The sequence below is a fragment of the Plectropomus leopardus genome, chromosome 17 (genome assembly GCF_026936395.1).
Source record: "Plectropomus leopardus strain MGB_pleo_1.0 chromosome 17, ASM2693639v1, whole genome shotgun sequence".
In the NCBI taxonomy this organism is placed as follows: Eukaryota; Metazoa; Chordata; class Actinopteri; order Perciformes; family Serranidae; genus Plectropomus; species Plectropomus leopardus.
The window spans coordinates 22,230,918-22,241,069 of record NC_142192.1 but is presented as its reverse complement, the minus strand read 5'-3'; positions in this window follow the sequence as shown (position 1 = coordinate 22,241,069).

Below are 10,152 nucleotides of genomic sequence, written 5' to 3'. Positions count from 1 at the left end.
CGATGAATAGTGATGACCATCTGCTTTTGATAGAGATATTAACACCTCACATATGTGGGTACTTAGCATTCCTTATGTAAATGTAATGTAAATCGCCCGGCGTTCACCTTTTATGAGCTTCAATATGAAAATCCACATGTGCGTTTAATTGGACCAACATTCAAGGGGAAACTGAAGGGGATTTGCCTCGACCACAAAGGGAAAATAAAAATGTAGAAGAAAAAGAGAGAAATTATAACGCTCACAGCGTCCACACAAGCCAAGGTTCTTTTTTTAACGTCTTTAACACGCAGATAAAAATACAGCCTCCGAAGGGAGGTTTAGCTGTGATTCCTTTATGATATAGAAAAAGTGGAATGTACTGTAAAGCATGAATACAGCACGGCACAGACCTCCACCCAGCCCCCTTGTGCTACCTCTCTTCTTTAGTCCAAATCTGTAACAGATTGGGTTTAGTCTGACTGGAGGTATGCAGCCACAACACCACATGTAGGGGTCTGCATAATCCCTCCGCTGAGTATTAAGCACACAGCATGGGCATTCTTTTAAAGACCTGGCAGGAATTACCAATACATAATCTCCATGATCATCATTTAGTATAGTTCAGTGGGAGAGGATGGGGGGAGGGAATCATCTGAACTTATGAAGGATCTGAGAGCTCTATACAATCTGTGAGAGACAGTGTGCGATGCCATCTGGAGAACACGCAGGACAGAGTCTGTCAGAATCCGCTAACCCAACTGTCTTAAACAACATGAAGCTAAACCACATGTTCAAAAGACCTGATTTGTTTGTTGAACCCTGCTATGTGGTTTCTATAGCCTGAAGTGGAACACACTGTTTATGGGGGACCTGCTTAAAAAAATATTCTGCTGAGTGAAAACCATTACAGGATTTCTGGGATGGAGGAATTCAGTAGGAAAGGGGGTAAAATAAAAAGAAATAAAAAAAAAACAACACATTAATATAATGTGTTTCTGCTGCAAGCTCAATTTATGACAGCTGCTGCCTACACTTTGTAGCTGTAGAAAGAGGCTTCATTATAAGTCTTCATAAACTCTACCAGGGCTGTACGTGACGCAGAATTATGCCAGTCGAATCAGATTTGGCTGTTCAATATAAATATTTTTGAATTTGTTGTGCCTTCCATACAAATGTCCTTGCTCACTGTCTTAAAATACTGGTTAGTGTGTATCATGGGGCTCTGAGATTCATTACCAACTGTGGATCTCTTATACATCCCCTCCATTATGTCTTGTGTTCACAAGTGAATTGGCCTGCTTTATGGATATGCTGCCTCAGTCACTGATATGTTTTTATATACAACATGATTGTTGTATGTATTGTTTTAGTATTTGCACATATGTATTCATAGATATTTACCATTACAGTAGTTTGAAAACACCTCAGAAATGGTGAAATATCATACTGATATATTTTTTTCATCAAATATATAAAATGACAACAGTAAATACATGGTATTAAGAACAATGAATACTCATCCTTTTTTTATTTCTTCAAAATTAAAAAAAAATCCCTTTTATTAAAATCACTATCTTTACCATGAAAGGTAAATTCAACAGTTTGGCTTCAGATAGTAAAAAAAAAATCATACTTACAAAATTATTTCAGCATATATAGGCTATAATGGATAACATTATATGTATTATTTAACAACAATGAATCAGTTTTTTTTTCTTTATTCCAAAGGGAATACAATGTTTTTAAAAATTATTTGACCCTCATAAGATTTTTATTTTTTTGTATAAATCCATTAATCTGCTCAGTCCGATGTTTTTTTTTTCCTTACTAACTCGGAACTGAAAAGGCAGGCCAATTAACAAAACAGTGACATCTAGTGGATTTTTTTTAGCACAATATACCAAAACCGAATAGTGGTAATAGCTCAGTCAGGTTGAGTTAAATTCAGCACATTTTTCATTAAGATATAGTGACTCAAAATGTGCTCTAACAAACAACTGAGCAGGACTTCCTCTCCATATGTAACAGGTTATTTGCCTGAGGGATTGAATCACACTCCCGTCATTCATTTCTTTTACTCAGTTTGCTCTGCCTTTAAATTCAATAATGTTACCTTGACATTATTCTTCCAGACGTGGCCACTGCTGAAACATTTATAGTTCTCCTTCTCGTCCATCCATCCACCCACGAGACCGAACAGCATTAATAATATACAACTTCCTTCCTTTATCACATTGATAATCTGAATAGGGGTAGAAGGGGAAAAAATCAATCAGCTAAATGTTGGCTAAGAGGATTTGAGGGGCATAGTGGGGCCATCTTCCCTCACTATAATAAATGAGGGGCGACAGTAATGCTAGACGGAGCCCATATGGCCACATACTGTAACCTAGTGCACTGCAATTGTGAGGGAAGACACAGGGCTAATTCAGTTTAACATTTACACTCCAGCGGCATATCCTCCTGGATTGGATTTGTGTACTGCACCGTGTTTTCTCTTTTTAACGATGCAATGAGTATTATGCAATGCTGCTTGTGCAGTTTATTGTATACATCAAACTGCATGCAGTGCACCAGAGGACAATTGGAGAGCCCTTCGGCAGCAAAGGCTACAAAACAGAAATAGTTCAACATTTCAGGGAATTAGTTTATTTGCATTCCTGCCGAGCATTAGATCAGAAGATTGATATCACTCTCATGTCCGACATTGACCAACAGCTTGATGTAGTTAAGGCTACAGCCTGCAGCTGGGTTGCTTAGCTTAACATAAAGTCTGTAAACAGAGGGACACAACTAGCACATCTAGGGCCCTGACACACCAAAGCAACAGTTGGCCAACAGTTAATGTTGGCCTGTTGGTGACCGTCTGTCACCTTAGTTTTTGCGGTGTGTTCTGCACTGTTGGCTATAGTGAGGCCTTGTTGGCTTTTTTCAGCCAATTCAGACTCATGAATTGGTGTTGAGACGGCGGAGCCCATGACTGACTGTCTGTTTAGCACCGCGCACAAGAAGAGAAAAAAAATCACTGAACAAGACTACCAGGCACAGGCCTAGGGGCACAGAGTGTCAGTGGCACCCCACCCTCGCCTTCGCCTACAAACTGTCGCTCGGAAAGACTCGTTCCAACCTGGGAGAAACTAAAAATGACTCCAAAGAGGCACAGCTTGACCACAGAGAGATGCAAAGCAGCTGCAAAGATACACAAAAAGACTAAAAAAAGGCCACAAAAGGGGAAAACCAATTGCAAAGAGACTCAAAATGATTATAAGGAGACACAAAATTACTATAAAGAGAAGCAAAACAACTACAAAGAGACTAAAATTGACCATGAAGAGACACGAAAAACTATAAAGACACAAAACCACAGAGAGCTGTGTAACGGCTACAGAGAAATGCAAAAACCACACACAGACAAAACGAAGCTAAATGACTTAAAGGTTTGTGTTTTTTGCACCTAGTGGTGGTGGGGCCTATTGCATGTCTGTGCCCAGGGGCCCACTGTTCTATAATCCGCCCATTTCCAAAGTAACGGTTCACTGGTTTAAACCATTAAAATCTGTCTTTTGGATCACGACTGTGACGTGGACCAAACTATATTACATAGCTTTTGACCCTGAAGTGTAACTTTAAGGCTGGCGTAACTTCAGATATATGTCTCGACCATTCGCCCGTAACTAGGATATTATTGTTTCCATAAAACCGAGGTGTGGAATAGCATTTTAGCGAGACTAATGATACAAAATTCTTTGTAACAAATGGTGTGAGCAGGTGTGGGAATGCTGCACGTGTGGTTAGAAACCATGATTTTTGATTGAGCTTTATGTACTATGTGACACATCCACTCAGTGTGTCAGTCAGTCAAGATGCAGCATATTTTGAGTGGTTTTCCACCGTGGTCAAACATGCTGAGTCGGACCTCAATAGCCCCTGCGCAGTTAAAATTCCAGGTCTCTGAAAAGTGAAAGGCAAGTCAAATCAGTATGTCAACAGGGGATCTGTAAACCACACGTTTCCTGGACGGCTCTGTCAGGACCAGCTGTGCATACATCACAGGCTGCATGATCTGTGCGTACGGCTAAAGAAAGAAATAAAAGACAGACCCAAGAAAAGAAACAGAAAAAGAGACAGACATGTAACAACAGATTATAACAAGTGCACGCAGAATATGAGGCGGCAGAGGGGGAGCTGGTATTTGATCTGTGAAAAGAGAAAAACAGTCTGACCGTCTCTCTGAAGTCTGACAGCTCCTTAGTCCTATCTGTTACCATGTCAATACCTCACAACAGCCCACCCTGGCCTCCTCGTCTGTCCCTCCTCACCTTCCAGATGCTCACCCAGTGAAGGGGTGAAAGGTTGGCAGGTGCCTGGGGGAGCAGCAAGGAGCCTCAGGGTCAGATTTCTGAGAGGTCAGGCACTCGCAGTCTTTGGGTTGAACTAGCGAAGTGGGAAGGGGGGACAATATGGTCAGTGTCCAGAGCAGGACGAAGACGGGACCACAGAGCAGCAGTTGCACCAAATCAACTTCATTTGCGGGTATTGACAGACAGCCACGCCCGCCTGAGGCAGCCACAATCAGCTTTCAGGGTATTACCCGCTGCCCACCACAAATCCATAAGCCTTGAATCCTTGACCTTTTGCATTTCCAACATAAAGTCAATGACAGCCACGACGGCATCGACAAATGAGCAGTGCAATTGTGTGATTCCGATTCTGCAACTGATCAGTAACTGTGAAGTAAATACGTGGCTGCACCTTTCGTGTGGAAGTTATTGATCACATGTGACACACTGCACGGTAATTAAACTCTGTACGTGTCTGAATGGAAACTGCACTGTAATTAGTCTGTGGAATCAATCGACAGCATATTGATGTGTGCCCACGTGTTTTTTCTGATCACTAAAAGCAACATGACTTCAGCCCTGAATGCTGGGCCTAAGGGACTGTTCGTTATTTATGAGAAGGGAGAGGGCAGTGCAAAATGCAGAGGCACTTCAAACACAGTACATGGAATGGAATTATGTTTTTTATTGGGCTTACTGGAAGGATAGTTAACTTTAAATGGCCATGTGTATTTATTTTGTATTTTTTAAACACCTTCAGAGCCTCAAAACCATAAATTGTATAAAATGATGGACGACATGACAGCTTTCAAAAAAAGAAGCCAAAACATCTCAACCGCCCCCCTGGCTGACTGCAGATTAGGTCATAAAGCCCACCTTCTCCATGTTAGCAGATGGGACATGAGCCAAACAAAAAAAAAAACTACAAGTATACGGCAAATACATTTTTCCCAAAGATGGACCTACACTTTCCAATATGACGTGCAAAGTTCCCTCCTGCATCAGTTTGGATGTTCAGGGACGGCAAGTCTGTTTACACTTTTTAAATGCATTGTGTCTGCGTGTTACAGGCATGCAATCTTTTAAAATACACTTAAAATGTAGAAAAAATATGAAAAAAACATCATGGTTTAGCTTAAATTAAGTACATCATATGACACATGTCATTTGCATAGCATGCTACATTTACTAGCACCCTACGTTCTTAAAATAACTCTACTGACTTTTGGTTTCACACATGAAAATGAACAGCGGACTCCCTGTTGAAAGTCCAGAGTTTGTTTGACCCATATGCAGACTTTATCGCTCTTCATATTACAGTAGTTGCCAGCGGCTTCACAAACTGCCACGGCCTGCCATAAGAGATGAGATCCACTGACAAAGTGACGGTATTTCACAAGTTAGGAGTGAGAACAGGCTGATCTACCTCCAGTCAGTCAGGGAGGCTCAAGGCAAAATGTATGTCACTTCAGGGAGGGTCAAGATTTAAAAAAAAAATCACACCCCAACCACCCCCCTCATGTGATAAATTAAGTTCAGTCCCTAATTTAGTGGCGAAGGGAAGGACATCATTTGTATAATTAAAGACCAAAGGCAATGTATCGTATGCATGCACTGATGCTTGCATCCATCGACCGCACTTAATGAGTTTTTGTATGTAACTTCATGTTCAGTTTGCCGATCTAATGCATGCCCCAGTTTCTCCAGAGCCCCTTCATTACATCAGTGAAATGAGGCGATAAAGTTTGCACCGTCTGCCCTGAAATCAATGTGGTATTGGCAAGAGATACGTTGTCTTCCTGATGGGGTACAGCTGTATACGGCAAGCAATCTGATTTTTTTTTTTCACCAACACAGTAGCTACTTCTTCCAAACACCTGTGTGAAACACATCTATTAGAGCAAAACGATGCAGTGAGCAGATAAAACTACCGGACAGAAACCTCCCATTACCGTCCATTATGTAAACACAAGATGAAGTCAGTTTGTTCCAGTCTAGACATGTAGCCCTATATCATCCACCCCTTGCTGAGTTCACAGCACTGACCCACATTAATACATTTACAATCAATACCTCCCCAGGTCCCGTGCACAGACTCCCCTATCAGATGTTGAAGGAAACTGTGCAGTCCAATTTAAAATGGCCCAGGGGGAACTTTCATAACCATGTGCCAATTAGTTCCACTGTCAATAATGGTAATGCTAAAGGACATTGTGTTCCAGGGTGAGAGGAGAGGATAGATGGAGGGAGGAGGAGGAGGGGGGGGACATCATCAAGCTTATGCCCGTTGTTCATTGTTAATGGCTGTTACACTGACAAGAAGCATTTGATCAGACACACACACACATATTGTGGGCCGTGGTCGAGGGGGCTGTGTTACGGGGCAGAATTACACAACCCATGAAGATAATAAGTAATGACGTCTTATAAAGGTCAACAAACAAAGCACTAGTGGGACAAACACAGGCCGTGTGATGAGATTTATTAGGACAGCATTGAGAGCGTGGAGAGAGAGAAAGAGGGGGGGGGGGCATTCCTCCGCCGCAGCCGTCACAGCAGCAGCTGAAACAGGTGCGTGTCTTTACTCGGAGCACGAAGGGCAACACAAGTGCTATTCTCACATGGTTCAGACTGGTCACACTTGACCACGCTCTGACCTTAACACCCACTTGAGTAGCCCGAGACTTCATTATGTAGGCCCTAAGTAGCGCCGGGGTCTCACAACTATTATCTCGGCAATTTAATACATACTCTCCCTGTCCGTAAATGATCTTGACTCAAGGATATTTATGAGCAGTGTGCTTGTCAACGTCAAAACTTTCAGCAGCCCTGCTTGGAAATCGGGACCCCTGATGAGCTGTATCACGGGGGCTCTCCACCCTGATGCATCTACTTTGATTTGTGGTCACCTCACCTGTCTGAGGAGCCTCTTTTTAAACTTGCAAAGTCATCCCGCAAACTCTGTTTCACTCATTACGGTCTGTTCAGGCACAAAAGGAATTTGCAAGAGGCAGGTGACATTTTAATTTGGAGGTACAATAGAGTATTGACAAGTACTTTTATTCAAGGAGATAACACAAACCTATCCCTTGATTGGGGAAACAAACAACTTGCTGGGTCATTAAAGTCCCTTATACAATGCCTGTTCATGGCAGGAATATTGTGCCGTTCTGCCAACTCGCCATTCAGTATAAAAGGTACAATCACAAAATGGGTGAACACCTTTTCTCACCTTTAAGTCGGCACAGGAGATAATAACAACACTGGATCAACTTCTGTGTAAAAGGCACAGCAGGTAAACACATAAGGTAAATATTTGTTGTCTTCCATGTTATGCCATTGTTACTAATTGGAAAGGCTGCCAAACACGTATGTTATGTGTCACACTAGAGGCTGACGCCGTTGTTTTACACATCTCGCCCAACACAACTTTTTTGCTCCCATGTTGCCGGCATGCTTTCTAAAATCACACACTGGAGCGACATGATGTTGCCGTTGTTCACTTCTATGTCAAAATGCAAAGACTTCGTAAAGAAGGGACTTTGTAGTAGCCTGTATCACAATCTACATGTAAAAATGGACTCATAATATCAACACTTCAGAACGCAAAGACAATCAATCCTCAAGTTTGGATTTGGCTAAAAGCAGCAGATGGAGGCAGGCAGACTGGCATAGCTATACATCTGACATATTTAATTATGCATAGGTTCATATTAGGCCCATGCATATCCAGCTATGTAAAAATACACTTTGAGACTGAAACTTCAAGTAGCACCGAACATTTTGGGGTGAGTAGTGCTTTGGCCAGATGACAGGACTTCTTTTATCTCCAGTGATTCCCAGTTGAGGATTAAGCATGTAATATCCAACTTATTACGGTCCATAAGATCTAAAGAGGCAGAGCCTAGTTAACTTGTTATTACTGTAGTTAGCAGAAATTTAAAATCACAATACCGGAGTCTTTATAGATTTAAAACCATAACCCAGATTGCTAAAAGAAATCCCATGATTTCTTTTTGACTTTTCATTGTCTAAGAGTCTTGAGAGGTTGACTCTTCATGTAAATCCCCACTCATGGTTTGCTGATTGGTCTGGCATTTGACTGCCAGGCTTAGTTGATTTACTTTCTTTCCAGACCAAAAATTCATGGCAAAATCTGAGCTTTAAAGATTTCGTCTGGTTTTGCCAGGTTCATCTCTCCTCTTCGTGCTTTGGGTACCAGACAAGTATTAGCTCTCAGCGGGGCTGTAGTGCTTAAATCTGGTCTCAACACGACTTTTAGATGTCTTACTCTTGTGTTGGTTGACGCAGAAGGGATCAGAGGTAAGGGGGGCGGGGGGGGCGACTTGGTTATGGTTGCGGCAAGATTGCTGATGGTGCTAAAAAACACCTGGCTATGAGTTGCACAAACATGTCTGGGAATGCAGCGGTGTGTCGCTACAAAACACCAGATTTAAGTGGTACAAATGTGGCTGGAAAGGCAGCATGTGTCAATATAAAACACATGGCTGTGAGTGGCACAAATGTGGCTATCGAGGAAGCTGCGTGTCGCTACAAAAAAAGGAATTTATGCAACACAAATATGGCTGGAGTTCAAGGGGTGATACGCGTAAAGGGAGGTCATACTAAATATTGACTTATATCTGAAGAAGCTATTTTGTTCTGACTTTTTTGGTGTTTTAATGCATTGTACATGCTCTCTGTATCCTTTGTTTATATATTAATAAAGAGACTGATAAATAAATATACTGCATTTATATCCTCATTGCAATTTTGCAAAAATGACAATCTATGGTGGCATAAGACTTTTGTACAGTACTGGAAATAGATACTTACCCCCATAAAGTCTTAATAGCATTGGAAACACATTATTGCCTATTATGGTAAACAGGACTCAATTTGCTCTGGACTCACTTTTGACTCGGACTCAATTGGACCAGGTTTTGGTCATGACTTGGACTCGATTAAATTGGTCTTGACTACAGCCTTGGTTCTCGCTTTTCCACCAGCAATCTGGCTGGTAATGGATGTCGTGACGCACATTTACTCACTCTTTCCTTCTCCCAAACACATCTACACACTCATCTAATGACAACACAACCCACAGCTACGGTCTCCAGCTCAGGAAACAGAGGGTTCCTGTTTTTGAGTCCAAGCTCTATTGTTATCTTAACCAGCCTTTTGACAGTACTCTCTCTCTCTCTCTCTCTCTCTCTCCTTCTGTCTGGTTTTCTATGCCTCCTTAGCTCTTGCCTCACACACTTGAGATATTACACAATTATTATCTAGCCAAATCTTGCTCCCTATATAGCTCTTTACTAGCACACATTCTTATCTGGACCTTTCACTCTACTAATATTGACAAAGCCTGGGAGATAGAGTCAACACAACTGTCCATTACCACTTTTCCTGTTTTATCTATGCCTCTTATCTTTGCTCCGTGGATGGAGTCACTCCTATTTCTGCACTTGAGGATCAAGTACCTCCTCTGCCATCGCTCAGTTTCTGCCGATCCCTGGCACATATCGTCTTCTCGCTCTTTTTCCTTTTATTCCTCGAGCCTACGCTGCTATATTCACTCCCCATTGTGGGAACCGAGGTGCTGCATGCAGTCTATGAAGGTGTTAGGGGGATTGAAGAAAAGTCTGGATAAGCAACAGCTGGATTTAATGCACCATTAAGGTCATTGGTTGTTCAAGCTGCACCTGCAAATCCCCTGATTTCACCCCCCTGTCTAAACCTCTCTCCCCTGTCTGCTCCCTCCTCTCCTCTTCTCTCTGTTGCCCTCTCCTCTTTCGTCCACATACTCAGTCACTCTTTCTTTTCATTT